Raw genomic sequence first — 15,804 nt, 5'->3', positions numbered from 1 at the left:
GCCTGTGGTTAATTCTTCTTCCTGATGGGAAAATAGAGTGACCTGTGCCTGTCCCAACACCAAGAGCTAGTCTCTCATTGGTTCCACGTCTTCCCGTTCATCCTCAGGACAAATATCAACCTGTACGGAACAGGAGGTTAAACGTGATGATGCTCCAAGGAGGGAGATTGCTAGTAAAGTGGCTGGAATGGCGAACCCGAGCACAAGGAGATGAGAAATGAGGTGCGTTTTAGAAACCTTTCCCCATCACACTTTGTACCATCTTCTGGGTTTCTCATGCATGTTTTCGATGTAGGAAGATGCCCTTGAACCTGGAGATTTGGGACCCATGCGATGGGTACCACGCAGTATTACTTTAAAGGGTTTGCTTTTGCTCACCCAACCTCACCAAACCTCTCAGCCCCAAGAGTGTCCACCCTTATGTCTCATCCAGCTGTGGGTCTAGATATGGTCAATCCAGGTTGCATCACAGCCCCTGAACGCATTGTGTAAGAATTTCTCTCTCTTTCACTGTCTTTGTTTCATGGGTTTTTCAAAGTAATTTATTTTTATAATGGGGTTTAGCTGCTTTTCACTGCTGTGTTTATGCCGCTTTACACCCACTTGACACACTAACAGAGAGATATCAATACATAGGTTTTAAGATTATTACTAGTCAGATATATTCTTGTGCGGTGAATAGGGCGTGTTGAGTCCAGTTCTCTGAGCAAGGAGTAGGTGTTGTCTATTACATATTGGTTTTATGGAACGGTATCTGAGCTAATTTGAAACCCTTGTTTTATGTATCACCCCACCTCACCTTTCCCGTTAAGCAGCCATAGTGTGTTTTCTGCATGTGTGACTCTGTTCTGTTTTGTAATTCAGTTCAAGTGTAACGGTTTTTACATTCCCTCTATCAGTGATACCTTATGAGAAGTGTCCTTTTCTGTGTGACTTATTTCACTTAGAGTCGTCGTACCTAAATCCACTCATCATGCTGCTACTAGCCTTATGACATTGATTTCATGGCTGAGTGATATTCCATTGTACATAAGGACCACAACTTCTTTATCCATTTTTCTCTTTCCTGGGATATTGAAGGTGGAATGAAGTGGAGGTCCTTGTCAACAGAGCAGTCCTAAACTTTGGGGTGCTTGTGTCTTGCCGATTTTTAATTTTCCCAATTTATACCCCCATGAGTGGAAGTGCCCTATGCTCTCTAAGCTGTGTTTTTTAGATGTTTCAGGACACACCGTAATCTTCTCCAGAGTGGCTGTTGGCAATTTACATCCCGCCCATCAGTGTAGCAAGGCTCCCATTTCTCCATGGCCTGTCCTGCATTTCTGGTTTTGACACTTTTTTCAGCATGGCCTTTTTAACCGATGGGAAGCGAGACTTCTTTGTAGCGCTGATTTGCCTTTCCAGGTTGCTTGGTTGGCCAAAAAGGGCGTATGCGTTTTTTCCTGAATATATTCAGGAAAAAACGCATACGCCCTTTTTGGCCAAGGGCATCATTGTCAACGTTTTGCCGCTTTTCATGTGCTTTAAAGGCAATTCGAATCTACCTCCTGAAATCTGTTTCCTGCAATTCTGCCTTGATTTCAAATCCTCTTCTTTGCCTTCCCTCAATATATTTGTGGACGAGAGTTATCATTTATAACTCTGCAGGTTTGTGAATTGCAGTGCCCTGAACCTCCATTTTACAACACGCGTTTTTGGGAGATGGCCGCAAAAGCGCAGGATGGCTTCAGGCCCTGTTCTTGTTCCGGGGGGCAGGCTGAGCCTGTGGTTAATTCTTCTTCCTGATGGGAAAATAGAGTGACCTGTGCCTGTCCCAACACCAAGAGCTAGTCTGTCATTGGTTCCACGTCTTCCCGTTCATCCTCAGGACAAATTGCAACCTGTACGGAACAGGAGGTTAAAGGTGCTGATGCTCCAAGTAGGGAGATTGCTAGTAAAGCGGCTGGAATAGCGAACCCGGCCACAAGGAGATGAGAAATGAGGTGCGTTTTAGAAACCTTTCCACATCACACGGTGTACCATCTTCTGGGTTTCTCATGCATGTTTTCGATGTAGGAAGATGCCCTTGAACCTGGCGATTTGGGACCCATGCGATGGGTACCACGCAGTATTACTTTAAAGGGTCTGCGTTTGCTCACCCAACCTCACCAAACCTCTCAGCCGCAACAGTGTCCACCCTTATGTCTCATCCAGCTGTGGGTCTAGATATGGTCAATCCAGGTTGCATCACAGCCCCTGAACGCATTGTGTAAGAATTTCTCTCTCTTTCACTGTCTTTGTTTCATGGGTTTTTCAAAGTAATTTATTTTTATAATGGGGTTTAGCTGCTTTTCACTGCTGTGTTTATGCCGCTTTTTACCCACTTGACACACTAACAGAGAGATATCAATACATAGGTTTTAAGATTATTACTAGTCAGATATATTCTTGTGCGGTGAATAGGGCGTGTTGAGTCCAGTTCTCTGAGCAAGGAGTAGGTCTAGTCTATTACATATTGGGTTTATGGAACGGTATCTGAGCTAATTTGAAACCCTTGTTTTATGTATCACCCCACCTCACCTTTCCCGTTAAGTAGCCATAGTGTGTTTTCTGCATGTGTGACTCTGTTCTGTTTTGTAATTCAGTTCAAGTGTAACGGTTTTTACATTCCCTTTATCAGTGATACCTTATGAGAAGTGTCCTTTTCTGTGTGACTTATTTCACTTAGAATCGTCGTACCTAAATCCACTCATCATGCTGCTACTAGCCTTATGACATTGATTTCATGGCTGAGTGATATTCCATTGTACATAAGGACCACAACTTCTTTATCCATTTTTCTCTTTCCTGGGATATTGAAGGTGGAATGAAGTGGAGGTCCTTGTCAACAGAGCAGCCCTAAACTTTGGGGTGCTTGTGTCTTGCTGATTTTTCATTTTCCCAATTTATACCCCCATGAGTGGAAGTGCCCTATGCTCTCTAAGCTTTGCTTTTTAGACGTTTCAGGACTCACCGTACACTTCTCCAGAGTGGCTGTTGACAATTTACATCCTGCCCATCAGTGTAGCAAGGCTGCCATTTTTCCATGGCCTGTCCTGCATTTCTGGTTTTGACACTTTTTTCAGCATGGCCCTTTTGACCGATGGGAAGCGAGACATCTTTGTAGCGCTGATTTGCCTTTCCAGGTTGCTTGGTTGGCCAAAAAGGGCGTATGCGTTTTTTCCTGAATATATTCAGGAAAAAACGCATACGCCCTTTTTGGCCAAGGGCATCATTGTCAACGTTTTGCCGCTTTTCATGTGCTTTAAAGGCGATTCGAATCTACCTCCTGAAATCTGTTTCCTGCAATTCTGCCTTGATTTCAAATCCTCTTCTTTGCCTTCCCTCAATATATTTGTGGACGAGAGTTATCATTTATAACTCTGCAGGTTTGTGAATTGCAGTGCCCTGAACCTCCATTTTACAACTCGCTTTTTAGGGAGCTGGCCGCAAAAGTGCAGGATGGCTTCAGGCCCTGTTCTGGTTCCGGGGGGCAGGCTGAGCCTGTGGTTAATTCTTCTTCCTGATGGGAAAATAGAGTGACCTGTGCCTGTCCCAACACCAAGAGCTAGTCTCTCATTGGTTCCACGTCTTCCCGTTCATCCTCAGGACAAATTGCAACCTGTACGGAACAGGAGGTTAAAGGTGATGATGCTCCAAGTAGGGAGATTGCTAGTAAAGCGGCTGGAATAGCGAACCCGGGCACAAGCAGATGAGAAATGAGGTGCGTTTTAGAAACCTTTCCCCATCACACGGTGTACCATCTTCTGGGTTTCTCATGCATGTTTTCGATGTAGGAAGATGCCCTTGAACCTGGAGATTTGGGACCCATGCGATGGGTACCATGCAGTATAACTTTAAAGGGTCTGCGTTTGCTCACCCAACCTCACCAAACCTCTCAGCCCCAAGAGTGTCCACCCTTATGTCTCATCCAGCTGTGGGTCTAGATATGGTCAATCCAGGTGGCATCACAGCCCCTGAACGCATTGTGTAAGAATTTCGCTCTCTTTCACTGTCTTTGTTTCATGGGTTTTTCAAAGTAATTTATTTTTATAATGGGGTTTAGCTGCTTTACACTGCTGTGTTTATGCCGCTTTTTACCCACTTGACACACTAACAGAGAGATATCAATACATAGGTTTTAAGATTATTACTAGTCAGATATATTCTTGTGCGGTGAATAGGGCGTGTTGAGTCCAGTTCTCTGAGCAAGGAGTAGGTCTTGTCTATTACATATTGGGTTTATGGAACGGTATCTGAGCTAATTTGAAACCCTTGTTTTATGTATCACCCCACCTCACCTTTCCCGTTAAGCAGCCATAGTGTGTTTTCTGCATGTGTGACTCTGTTCTGTTTTGTAATTCAGTTCAAGTGTAACGGTTTTTACATTCCCTCTATAAGTGATACCTTATGAGAAGTGTCCTTTTCTGTGTGACTTATTTCACTTAGAGTCGTCATACCTAAATCCACTCATCATGCTGCTACTAGCCTTATGACATTGATTTCACGGCTGAGTGATATTCCATTGTACATAAGGACCACAACTTCTTTATCCATTTTTCTCTTTCCTGGGATATTGAAGGTGGAATGAAGTGGAGGTCCTTGTCAACAGAGCAGCCCTCAACTTTGGGGTGCTTGTGTCTTGCTGATTTTTAATTTTCCCAATTTATAACCCCATGAGTGGAAGTGCCCTATGCTCTCTAAGCTTTGTTTTTTAGATGTTTCAGGACTCACCGTACGCTTCTCCAGAGTGGCTGTTGGCAATTTACATCCCGCCCATCAGTGTAGCAAGGCTCCCATTTCTCCATGGCCTGTCCTGCATTTTGGGTTTTGAGACTTTTTTCAGCATGGCCCTTTTGACCGATGGGAAGCGAGACATCTTTGTAGCGCTGATTTGCCTTTCCAGGTTGCTTGGTTGGCCAAAAAGGGCGTATGCGTTTTTTCCTGAATATATTCAGGAAAAAACGCATACGCCCTTTTTGGCCAAGGGCATCATTGTCAACGTTTTGCCGCTTTTCATGTGCTTTAAAGGCGATTCGAATCTACCTCCTGAAATCTGTTTCCTGCAATTCTGCCTTGATTTCAAATCCTCTTCTTTGCCTTCCCTCAATATATTTGTGGATGAGAGTTATCATTTGTAAGTCTGCAGGTTTGTGAATTGCAGTGCCCTGAACCTCCATTTTACAACTCGCTTTTTAGGGAGCTGGCCGCAAAAGTGCAGGATGGCTTCAGGCCCTGTTCTGGTTCCGGGGGGCAGGCTGAGCCTGTGGTTAATTCTTCTTCCTGATGGGAAAATAGAGTGACCTGTGCCTGTCCCAACACCAAGAGCTAGTCTTTCATTGGTTCCACGTCTTCCCGTTCATCCTCAGGACAAATTGCAACCTGTACGGAACAGGAGGTTAAAGGTGCTGATGCTCCAAGGAGGGAGATTGCTAGTAAAGCGGCTGGAATGGCGAACCCGGGCACAAGCAGATGAGAAATGAGGTGCGTTTTAGAAACCTTTCCACATCACACGGTGTACCATCTTCTGGGTATCTCATGCATGTTTTCGATGTAGGAAGATGCCCTTGAACCTGGAGATTTGGGACCCATGCGATGGGTACCACGCAGTATTACTTTAAAGGGTCTGCGTTTGCTCACCCAACCTCACCAAACCTCTCAGCCCCAAGAGTGTCCACCCTTATGTCTCATCCAGCTGTGGGTCTAGATATGGTCAATCCAGGTTGCATCACAGCCCCTGAACGCATTGTGTAAGAATTTCGCTCTCTTTCACTGTCTTTGTTTCATGGGTTTTTCAAAGTAATTTATTTTTATAATGGGGTTTAGCTGCTTTTCACTGCTGTGTTTATGCCGCTTTTTACCCACTTGACACACTAACAGAGAGATATCAATACATAGGTTTTAAGATTATTACTTGTCAGATATATTCTTGTGCGGTGAATAGGGCGTGTTGAGTCCAGTTCTCTGAGCAAGGAGTAGGTCTTGTCTATTACATATTGGGTTTATGGAACGGTATCTGAGCTAATTTGAAACCCTTGTTTTATGTATCACCCCACCTCACCTTTCCCGTTAAGCAGCCATAGTGTGTTTTCTGCATGTGTGACTCTGTTCTGTTTTGTAATTCAGTTCAAGTGTAACGGTTTTTACATTCCCTCTATAAGTGATACCTTATGAGAAGTGTCCTTTTCTGTGTGACTTATTTCACTTAGAGTCGTCGTACCTAAATCCACTCATCATGCTGCTACTAGCCTTATGACATTGATTTCACGGCTGAGTGATATTCCATTGTACATAAGGACCACAACTTCTTTATCCATTTTTCTCTTTCCTGGGATATTGAAGGTGGAATGAAGTGGAGGTCCTTGTCAACAGAGCAGCCCTAAACTTTGGGGTGCTTGTGTCTTGCTGATTTTTAATTTTCCCAATTTATAACCCCATGAGTGGAAGTGCCCTATGCTCTCTAAGCTTTGTTTTTTAGATGTTTCAGGACTCACCGTACGCTTCTCCAGAGTGGCTGTTGGCAATTTACATCCCGCCCATCAGTGTAGGAAGGCTCCCATTTCTCCATGGCCTGTCCTGCATTTCTGGTTTTGACATTTTTTTCAGCATGGCCTTTTTAACCGATGGGAAGCGAGACATCTTTGTAGCGCTGATTTGCCTTTCCAGGTTGCTTGGTTGGCCAAAAAGGGCGTATGCGTTTTTTCCTGAATACATTCAGGAAAAAACGCATACGCCCTTTTTAGCCAAGGGCATCATTGTCAACCTTTTGCCACTTTTCATGTGCTTTAAAGGCGACTCGAATCTACCTCCTGAAATCTGTTTCCTGCAATTCTGCCTTGATTTCAAATCCTCTTCTTTGCCTTCCGTCAATATATTTGTGGACGAGAGTTATCATTTATAACTCTGCAGGTTTGTGAATTGCAGTGCCCTGAACCTCCATTTTACAACTCGCTTTTTTGGGAGCTGGCCGCAAAAGCGCAGGATGGCTTCAGGCCCTGTTCTGGTTCCGGTGGGCAGGCTGAGCCTGTGGTTAATTCTTCTTCCTGATGGGAAAATAGAGTGACCTGTGCCTGTCCCAACACCAAGAGCTAGTCTCTCATTGGTTCCACGTCTTCCCGTTCATCCTCAGGACAAATTGCAACCTGTACGGAACAGGAGGTTAAAGGTGCTGATGCTCCAAGTAGGGAGATTGCTAGTAAAGCGGCTGGAATAGCGAACCCGGGCACAAGGAGATGAGAAATGAGGTGCGTTTTAGAAACCTTTCCACATCACACAGTGTACCATCTTCTGGGTTTCTCATGCATGTTTTCGATGTAGGAAGATGCCCTTGAACCTGGAGATTTGGGACCCATGCGATGGGCACCATGCAGTATTACTTTAAAGGGTCTGCGTTTGCTCACCCAACCTCACCAAACCTCTCAGCCCCAAGAGTGTCCACCCTTATGTCTCATCCAGCTGTGGGTCTAGATATGGTCAATCCAGGTTGCATCACAGCCCCTGAACTCATTGTGTAAGAATTTCTATCTCTTTCACTGTCTTTGTTTCATGGGTTTTTCAAAGTAATTTATTTTTATAATGGGGTTTAGCTGCTTTTCACTGCTGTGTTTATGCCGCTTTACACCCACTTGACACACTAACAGAGAGATATCAATACATAGGTTTTAAGATTATTACTAGTCAGATATATTCTTGTGCGGTGAATAGGGCGTGTTGAGTCCAGTTCTCTGAGCAAGGAGTAGGTCTTGTCTATTACATATTGGGTTTATGGAACGGTATCTGAGCTAATTTGAAACCCTTGTTTTATGTATCACCCCACCTCACCTTTCCCGTTAAGCAGCCATAGTGTGTTTTCTGCATGTGTGACTCTGTTCTGTTTTGTAATTCTGTTCAAGTGTAACGGTTTTTACATTCCCTCTATCAGTGATACCTTATGAGAAGTGTCCTTTTCTGTGTGACTTATTTCACTTAGAATCGTCGTACCTAAATCCACTCATCATGCTGCTACTAGCCTTATGACATTGATTTCATGGCAGAGTGATATTCCATTGTACATAAGGACCACAACTTCTTTATCCATTTTTCTCTTTCCTGGGATATTGAAGGTGGAATGAAGTGGAGGTCCTTGTCAACAGAGCAGCCCTAAACTTTGGGGTGCTTGTGTCTTGCTGATTTTTCATTTTCCCAATTTATACCCCCATGAGTGGAAGTGCCCTATGCTCTCTAAGCTGTGTTTTTTAGATGTTTCAGGACACACCGTACTCTTCTCCAGAGTGGCTGTTGGCAATTTACATCCCGCCCATCAGTGTAGCAAGGCTCCCATTTCTCCATGGCCTGTCCTGCATTTCTGGTTTTGACACTTTTTTCAGCATGGCCCTTTTAACCGATGGGAAGCGAGACTTCTTTGTTGCGCTGATTTGCCTTTCCAGGTTGCTTGGTTGGCCAAAAAGGGCGTATGCGTTTTTTCCTGAATATATTCAGGAAAAAACGCATACGCCCTTTTTGGCCAAGGGCATCATTGTCAACGTTTTGCCGCTTTTCATGTGCTTTAAAGGCGATTTGAATCTACCTCCTGAAATCTGTTTCCTGCAATTCTGCCTTGATTTCAAATCCTCTTCTTTGCCTTCCCTCAATATATTTGTGGACGAGAGTTATCATTTATAACTCTGCAGGTTTGTGAATTGCAGTGCCCTGAACCTCCATTTTACAACTCGCGTTTTTGGGAGATGGCCGCAAAAGCGCAGGATGGCTTCAGGCCCTGTTCTTGATCCGGGGGGCAGGCTGAGCCTGTGGTTAATTCTTCTTCCTGATGGGAAAATAGAGTGACCTGTGCCTGTCCCAACACCAAGAGCTAGTCTCTCATTGGTTCCACGTCTTCCCGTTCATCCTCAGGACAAATTGCAACCTGTACGGAACAGGAGGTTAAAGGTGATGATGCTCCAAGTAGGGAGATTGCTAGTAAAGCGGCTGGAATAGCGAACCCGGGCACAAGCAGATGAGAAATGAGGTGCGTTTTAGAAACCTTTCCCCATCACACGGTGTACCATCTTCTGGGTTTCTCATGCATGTTTTCGATGTAGGAAGATGCCCTTGAACCTGGAGATTTGGGACCCATGCGATGGGTACCATGCAGTATAACTTTAAAGGGTCTGCGTTTGCTCACCCAACCTCACCAAACCTCTCAGCCCCAAGAGTGTCCACCCTTATGTCTCATCCAGCTGTGGGTCTAGATATGGTCAATCCAGGTTGCATCACAGCCCCTGAACGCATTGTGTAAGAATTTCTCTCTCTTTCACTGTCTTTGTTTCATGGGTTTTTCAAAGTAATTTATTTTTATAATGGGGTTTAGCTGCTTTTCCCTGCTGTGTTTATGCCGCTTTTTACCCACTTGACACACTAACAGAGAGATATCAATACATAGGTTTTAAGATTATTACTAGTCAGATATATTCTTGTGCGGTGAATAGGGCGTGTTGAGTCCAGTTCTCTGAGCAAGGAGTAGGTCTTGTCTATTACATATTGGGTTTATGGAACGGTATCTGAGCTAATTTGAAACCCTTGTTTTATGTATCACCCCACCTCACCTTTCCCGTTAAGCAGCCATAGTGTGTTTTCTGCATGTGTGACTCTGTTCTGTTTTGTAATTCAGTTCAAGTGTAACGGTTTTTACATTCCCTCTATAAGTGATACCTTATGAGAAGTGTCCTTTTCTGTGTGACTTATTTCACTTAGAATCGTCGTACCTAAATCCACTCATCATGCTGCTACTAGCCTTATGACATTGATTTCATGGCTGAGTGATATTCCATTGTACATAAGGACCACAACTTCTTTATCCATTTTTCTCTTTCCTGGGATATTGAAGGTGGAATGAAGTGGAGGTCCTTGTCAACAGAGCAGTCCTAAACTTTGGGGTGCTTGTGTCTTGCTGATTTTTAATTTTCCCAATTTATAACCCCATGAGTGGAAGTGCCGTATGCTCTCGAAGCTTTGTTTTTTAGATGTTTCAGGACACACCGTACGCTTCTCCAGAGTGGCTGTTGGCAATTTACATCCCGCCCATCAGTGTAGCAAGGCTCCCATTTCTCCATGGCCTGTCCTGCATTTCTGGTTTTGACACTTTTTTCAGCATGGCCTTTTTAACCGATGGGAAGCGCGACATCTTTGTAGCGCTGATTTGCCTTTCCAGGTTGCTTGGTTGGCCAAAAAGGGCGTATGCGTTTTTTCCTGAATATATTCAGGAAAAAACGCATACGCCCTTTTTGGCCAAGGGCATCATTGTCAACGTTTTGCCGCTTTTCATGTGCTTTAAAGGCGATTCGAATCTACCTCCTGAAATCTGTTTCCTGCAATTCTGCCTTGATTTCAAATCCTCTTCTTTGCCTTCCCTCAATATATTTGTGGACGAGAGGTATCATTTATAACTCTGCAGGTTTGTGAATTGCAGTGCCCTGAACCTCCATTTTACAACTCGCTTTTTTGGGAGCTGGCCGCAAAAGCGCAGGATGGCTTCAGGCCCTGTTCTGGTTCCGGTGGGCAGGCTGAGCCTGTGGTTAATTCTTCTTCCTGATGGGAAAATAGAGTGACCTGTGCCTGTCCCAACACCAAGAGCTAGTCTCTCATTGGTTCCACGTCTTCCCATTCATCCTCAGGACAAATTGCAACCTGTACGGAACAGGAGGTTAAAGGTGCTGATGCTCCAAGTAGGGAGATTGCTAGTAAAGCGGCTGGAATAGCGAACTCGGGCACAAGGAGATGAGAAATGAGGTGCGTTTTAGAAACCTTTCCCCATCACACGGTGTACCATCTTCTGGGTTTCTCATGCATGTTTTCGATGTAGGAAGATGCCCTTGAACCTGGAGATTTGGGACCCATGCGATGGGTACCACGCAGTATTACTTTAAAGGGTCTGCGTTTGCTCACCCAACCTCACCAAACCTCTCAGCCGCAACAGTGTCCACCCTTAGGTCTCATCCAGCTGTGGGTCTAGATATGGTCAATCCAGGTGGCATCACAGCCCCTGAACGCATTGTGTAAGAATTTCGCTCTCTTTCACTGTCTTTGTTTCATGGGTTTTTCAAAGTAATTTATTTTTATAATGGGGTTTAGCTGCTTTTCACTGCTGTGTTTATGCCGCTTTTTACCCACTTGACACACTAACAGAGAGATATCAATACATAGGTTTTAAGATTATTACTAGTCAGATATATTCTTGTGCGGTGAATAGGGCGTGTTGAGTCCAGTTCTCTGAGCAAGGAGTAGGTCTTGTCTATTACATATTGGGTTTATGGAACGGTATCTGAGCTAATTTGAAACCCTTGTTTTATGTATCACCCCACCTCACCTTTCCCGTTAAGCAGCCATAGTGTGTTTTCTGCATGTGTGACTCTGTTCTGTTTTGTAATTCAGTTCAAGTGTAACGGTTTTTACATTCCCTCTATAAGTGATACCTTATGAGAAGTGTCCTTTTCTGTGTGACTTATTTCACTTAGAGTCGTCATACCTAAATCCACTCATCATGCTGCTACTAGCCTTATGACATTGATTTCACGGCTGAGTGATATTCCATTGTACATAAGGACCACAACTTCTTTATCCATTTTTCTCTTTCCTGGGATATTGAAGGTGGAATGAAGTGGAGGTCCTTGTCAACAGAGCAGCCCTAAACTTTGGGGTGCTTGTGTCTTGCTGATTTTTCATTTTCCCAATTTATAACCCCATGAGTGGAAGTGCCCTATGCTCTCTAAGCTTTGTTTTTTAGATGTTTCAGGACTCACCGTACGCTTCTCCAGAGTGGCTGTTGGCAATTTACATCCCGCCCATCAGTGTAGCAAGGCTCCCATTTCTCCATGGCCTGTCCTGCATTTCTGGTTTTGACACTTTTTTCAGCATGGCCCTTTTGACCGATGGGAAGCGAGACATCTTTGTAGCGCTGATTTGCCTTTCCAGGTTGCTTGGTTGGCCAAAAAGGGCGTATGCGTTTTTTCCTGAATATATTCAGGAAAAAACGCATACGCCCTTTTTGGCCAAGGGCATCATTGTCAACGTTTTGCCGCTTTTCATGTGCTTTAAAGGCGATTCGAATCTACCTCCTGAAATCTGTTTCCTGCAATTCTGCCTTGATTTCAAATCCTCTTCTTTGCCTTCCCTCAATATATTTGTGGACGAGAGTTATCATTTATAACTCTGCAGGTTTGTGAATTGCAGTGCCCTGAACCTCCATTTTACAACTCGCTTTTTTGGGAGCTGGCCGCAAAAGCGCAGGATGGCTTCAGGCCCTGTTCCGGTTCCGGGGGGCAGGCTGAGCCTGTGGTTAATTCTTCTTCCTGATGGGAAAATAGAGTGACCTGTGCCTGTCCCAACACCAAGAGCTAGTCTCTCATTGGTTCCACGTCTTCCCGTTCATCCTCAGGACAAATTGCAACCTGTACGGAACAGGAGGTTAAAGGTGCTGATGCTCCAAGTAGGGAGATTGCTAGTAAAGCCGCTGGAATAGCGAACCCGGGCACAAGGAGATGAGAAATGAGGTGCGTTTTAGAAACCTTTCCACATCACACAGTGTACCATCTTCTGGGTTTCTCATGCATGTTTTCGATGTAGGAAGATGCCCTTGAACCTGGAGATTTGGGACCCATGCGATGGGCACCATGCAGTATTACTTTAAAGGGTCTGCGTTTGCTCACCCAACCTCACCAAACCTCTCAGCCCCAAGAGTGTCCACCCTTATGTCTCATCCAGCTGTGGGTCTAGATATGGTCAATCCAGGTTGCATCACAGCCCGTGAACGCATTGTGTAAGAATTTCTATCTCTTTCACTGTCTTTGTTTCATGGGTTTTTCAAAGTAATTTATTTTTATAATGGGGTTTAGCTGCTTTTCACTGCTGTGTTTATGCCGCTTTACACCCACTTGACACACTAACAGAGAGATATCAATACATAGGTTTTAAGATTATTACTAGTCAGATATATTCTTGTGCGGTGAATAGGGCGTGTTGAGTCCAGTTCTCTGAGCAAGGAGTAGGTCTTGTCTATTACATATTGGGTTTATGGAACGGTATCTGAGCTAATTTGAAACCCTTGTTTTATGTATCACCCCACCTCACCTTTCCCGTTAAGCAGCCATAGTGTGTTTTCTGCATGTGTGACTCTGTTCTGTTTTGTAATTCTGTTCAAGTGTAACGGTTTTTACATTCCCTCTATCAGTGATACCTTATGAGAAGTGTCCTTTTCTGTGTGACTTATTTCACTTAGAATCGTCGTACCTAAATCCACTCATCATGCTGCTACTAGCCTTATGACATTGATTTCATGGCAGAGTGATATTCCATTGTACATAAGGACCACAACTTCTTTATCCATTTTTCTCTTTCCTGGGATATTGAAGGTGGAATGAAGTGGAGGTCCTTGTCAACAGAGCAGCCCTAAACTTTGGGGTGCTTGTGTCTTGCTGATTTTTCATTTTCCCAATTTATACCCCCATGAGTGGAAGTGCCCTATGCTCTCTAAGCTGTGTTTTTTAGATGTTTCAGGACACACCGTATGCTTCTCCAGAGTGGCTGTTGGCAATTTACATCCCGCCCATCAGTGTAGCAAGGCTCCCATTTCTCCATGGCCTGTCCTGCATTTCTGGTTTTGACACTTTTTTCAGCATGGCCCTTTTAACCGATGGGAAGCGAGACTTCTTTGTAGCGCTGATTTGCCTTTCCAGGTTGCTTGGTTGGCCAAAAAGGGCGTATGCGTTTTTTCCTGAATATATTCAGGAAAAAACGCATACGCCCTTTTTGGCCAAGGGCATCATTGTCAACGTTTTGCCGCTTTTCATGTGCTTTAAAGGCGATTTGAATCTACCTCCTGAAATCTGTTTCCTGCAATTCTGCCTTGATTTCAAATCCTCTTCTTTGCCTTCCCTCAATATATTTGTGGACGAGAGTTATCATTTATAACTCTGCAGGTTTGTGAATTGCAGTGCCCTGAACCTCCATTTTACAACTCGCGTTTTTGGGAGATGGCCGCAAAAGCGCAGGATGGCTTCAGGCCCTGTTCTTGATCCGGGGGGCAGGCTGAGCCTGTGGTTAATTCTTCTTCCTGATGGGAAAATAGAGTGACCTGTGCCTGTCCCAACACCAAGAGCTAGTCTCTCATTGGTTCCACGTCTTCCCGTTCATCCTCAGGACAAATTGCAACCTGTACGGAACAGGAGGTTAAAGGTGATGATGCTCCAAGTAGGGAGATTGCTAGTAAAGCGGCTGGAATAGCGAACCCGGGCACAAGCAGATGAGAAATGAGGTGCGTTTTAGAAACCTTTCCCCATCACACGGTGTACCATCTTCTGGGTTTCTCATGCATGTTTTCGATGTAGGAAGATGCCCTTGAACCTGGAGATTTGGGACCCATGCGATGGGTACCATGCAGTATAACTTTAAAGGGTCTGCGTTTGCTCACCCAACCTCACCAAACCTCTCAGCCCCAAGAGTGTCCACCCTTATGTCTCATCCAGCTGTGGGTCTAGATATGGTCAATCCAGGTTGCATCACAGCCCCTGAACGCATTGTGTAAGAATTTCTCTCTCTTTCACTGTCTTTGTTTCATGGGTTTTTCAAAGTAATTTATTTTTATAATGGGGTTTAGCTGCTTTTCACTGCTGTGTTTATGCCGCTTTTTACCCACTTGACACACTAACAGAGAGATATCAATACATAGGTTTTAAGATTATTACTAGTCAGATATATTCTTGTGCGGTGAATAGGGCGTGTTGAGTCCAGTTCTCTGAGCAAGGAGTAGGTCTTGTCTATTACATATTGGGTTTATGGAACGGTATCTGAGCTAATTTGAAACCCTTGTTTTATGTATCACCCCACCTCACCTTTCCCGTTAAGCAGCCATAGTGTGTTTTCCGCATGTGTGACTCTGTTCTGTTTTGTAATTCAGTTCAAGTGTAACGGTTTTTACATTCCCTCTATAAGTGATACCTTATGAGAAGTGTCCTTTTCTGTGTGACTTATTTCACTTAGAATCGTCGTACCTAAATCCACTCATCATGCTGCTACTAGCCTTATGACATTGATTTCATGGCTGAGTGATATTCCATTGTACATAAGGACCACAACTTCTTTATCCATTTTTCTCTTTCCTGGGATATTGAAGGTGGAATGAAGTGGAGGTCCTTGTCAACAGAGCAGTCCTAAACTTTGGGGTGCTTGTGTTTTGCTGATTTTTAATTTTCCCAATTTATAACCCCATGAGTGGAAGTGCCGTATGCTCTCGAAGCTTTGTTTTTTAGATGTTTCAGGACACACCGTACGCTTCTCCAGAGTGGCTGTTGGCAATTTACATCCCGCCCATCAGTGTAGCAAGGCTCCCATTTCTCCATGGCCTGTCCTGCATTTCTGGTTTTGACACTTTTTTCAGCATGGCCTTTTTAACCGATGGGAAGCGCGACATCTTTGTAGCGCTGATTTGCCTTTCCAGGTTGCTTGGTTGGCCAAAAAGGGCGTATGCGTTTTTTCCTGAATATATTCAGGAAAAAACGCATACGCCCTTTTTGGCCAAGGGCATCATTGTCAACGTTTTGCCGCTTTTCATGTGCTTTAAAGGCGATTCGAATCTACCTCCTGAAATCTGTTTCCTGCAAGTCTGCCTTGATTTCAAATCCTCTTCTTTGCCTTCCCTCAATATATTTGTGGACGAGAGTTATCATTTATAACTCTGCAGGTTTGTGAATTGCAGTGCCCTGAACCTCCATTTTACAACTCGCTTTTTTGGGAGCTGGCCGCAAAAGCGCAGGATGG

This window comes from Balaenoptera borealis (assembly GCF_965194805.1).
Source record: "Balaenoptera borealis genome assembly, contig: HAP1_SCAFFOLD_42, whole genome shotgun sequence".
Classification (NCBI taxonomy): Eukaryota; Metazoa; Chordata; class Mammalia; order Artiodactyla; family Balaenopteridae; genus Balaenoptera; species Balaenoptera borealis.
This window is presented reverse-complemented; position numbering follows the sequence as displayed.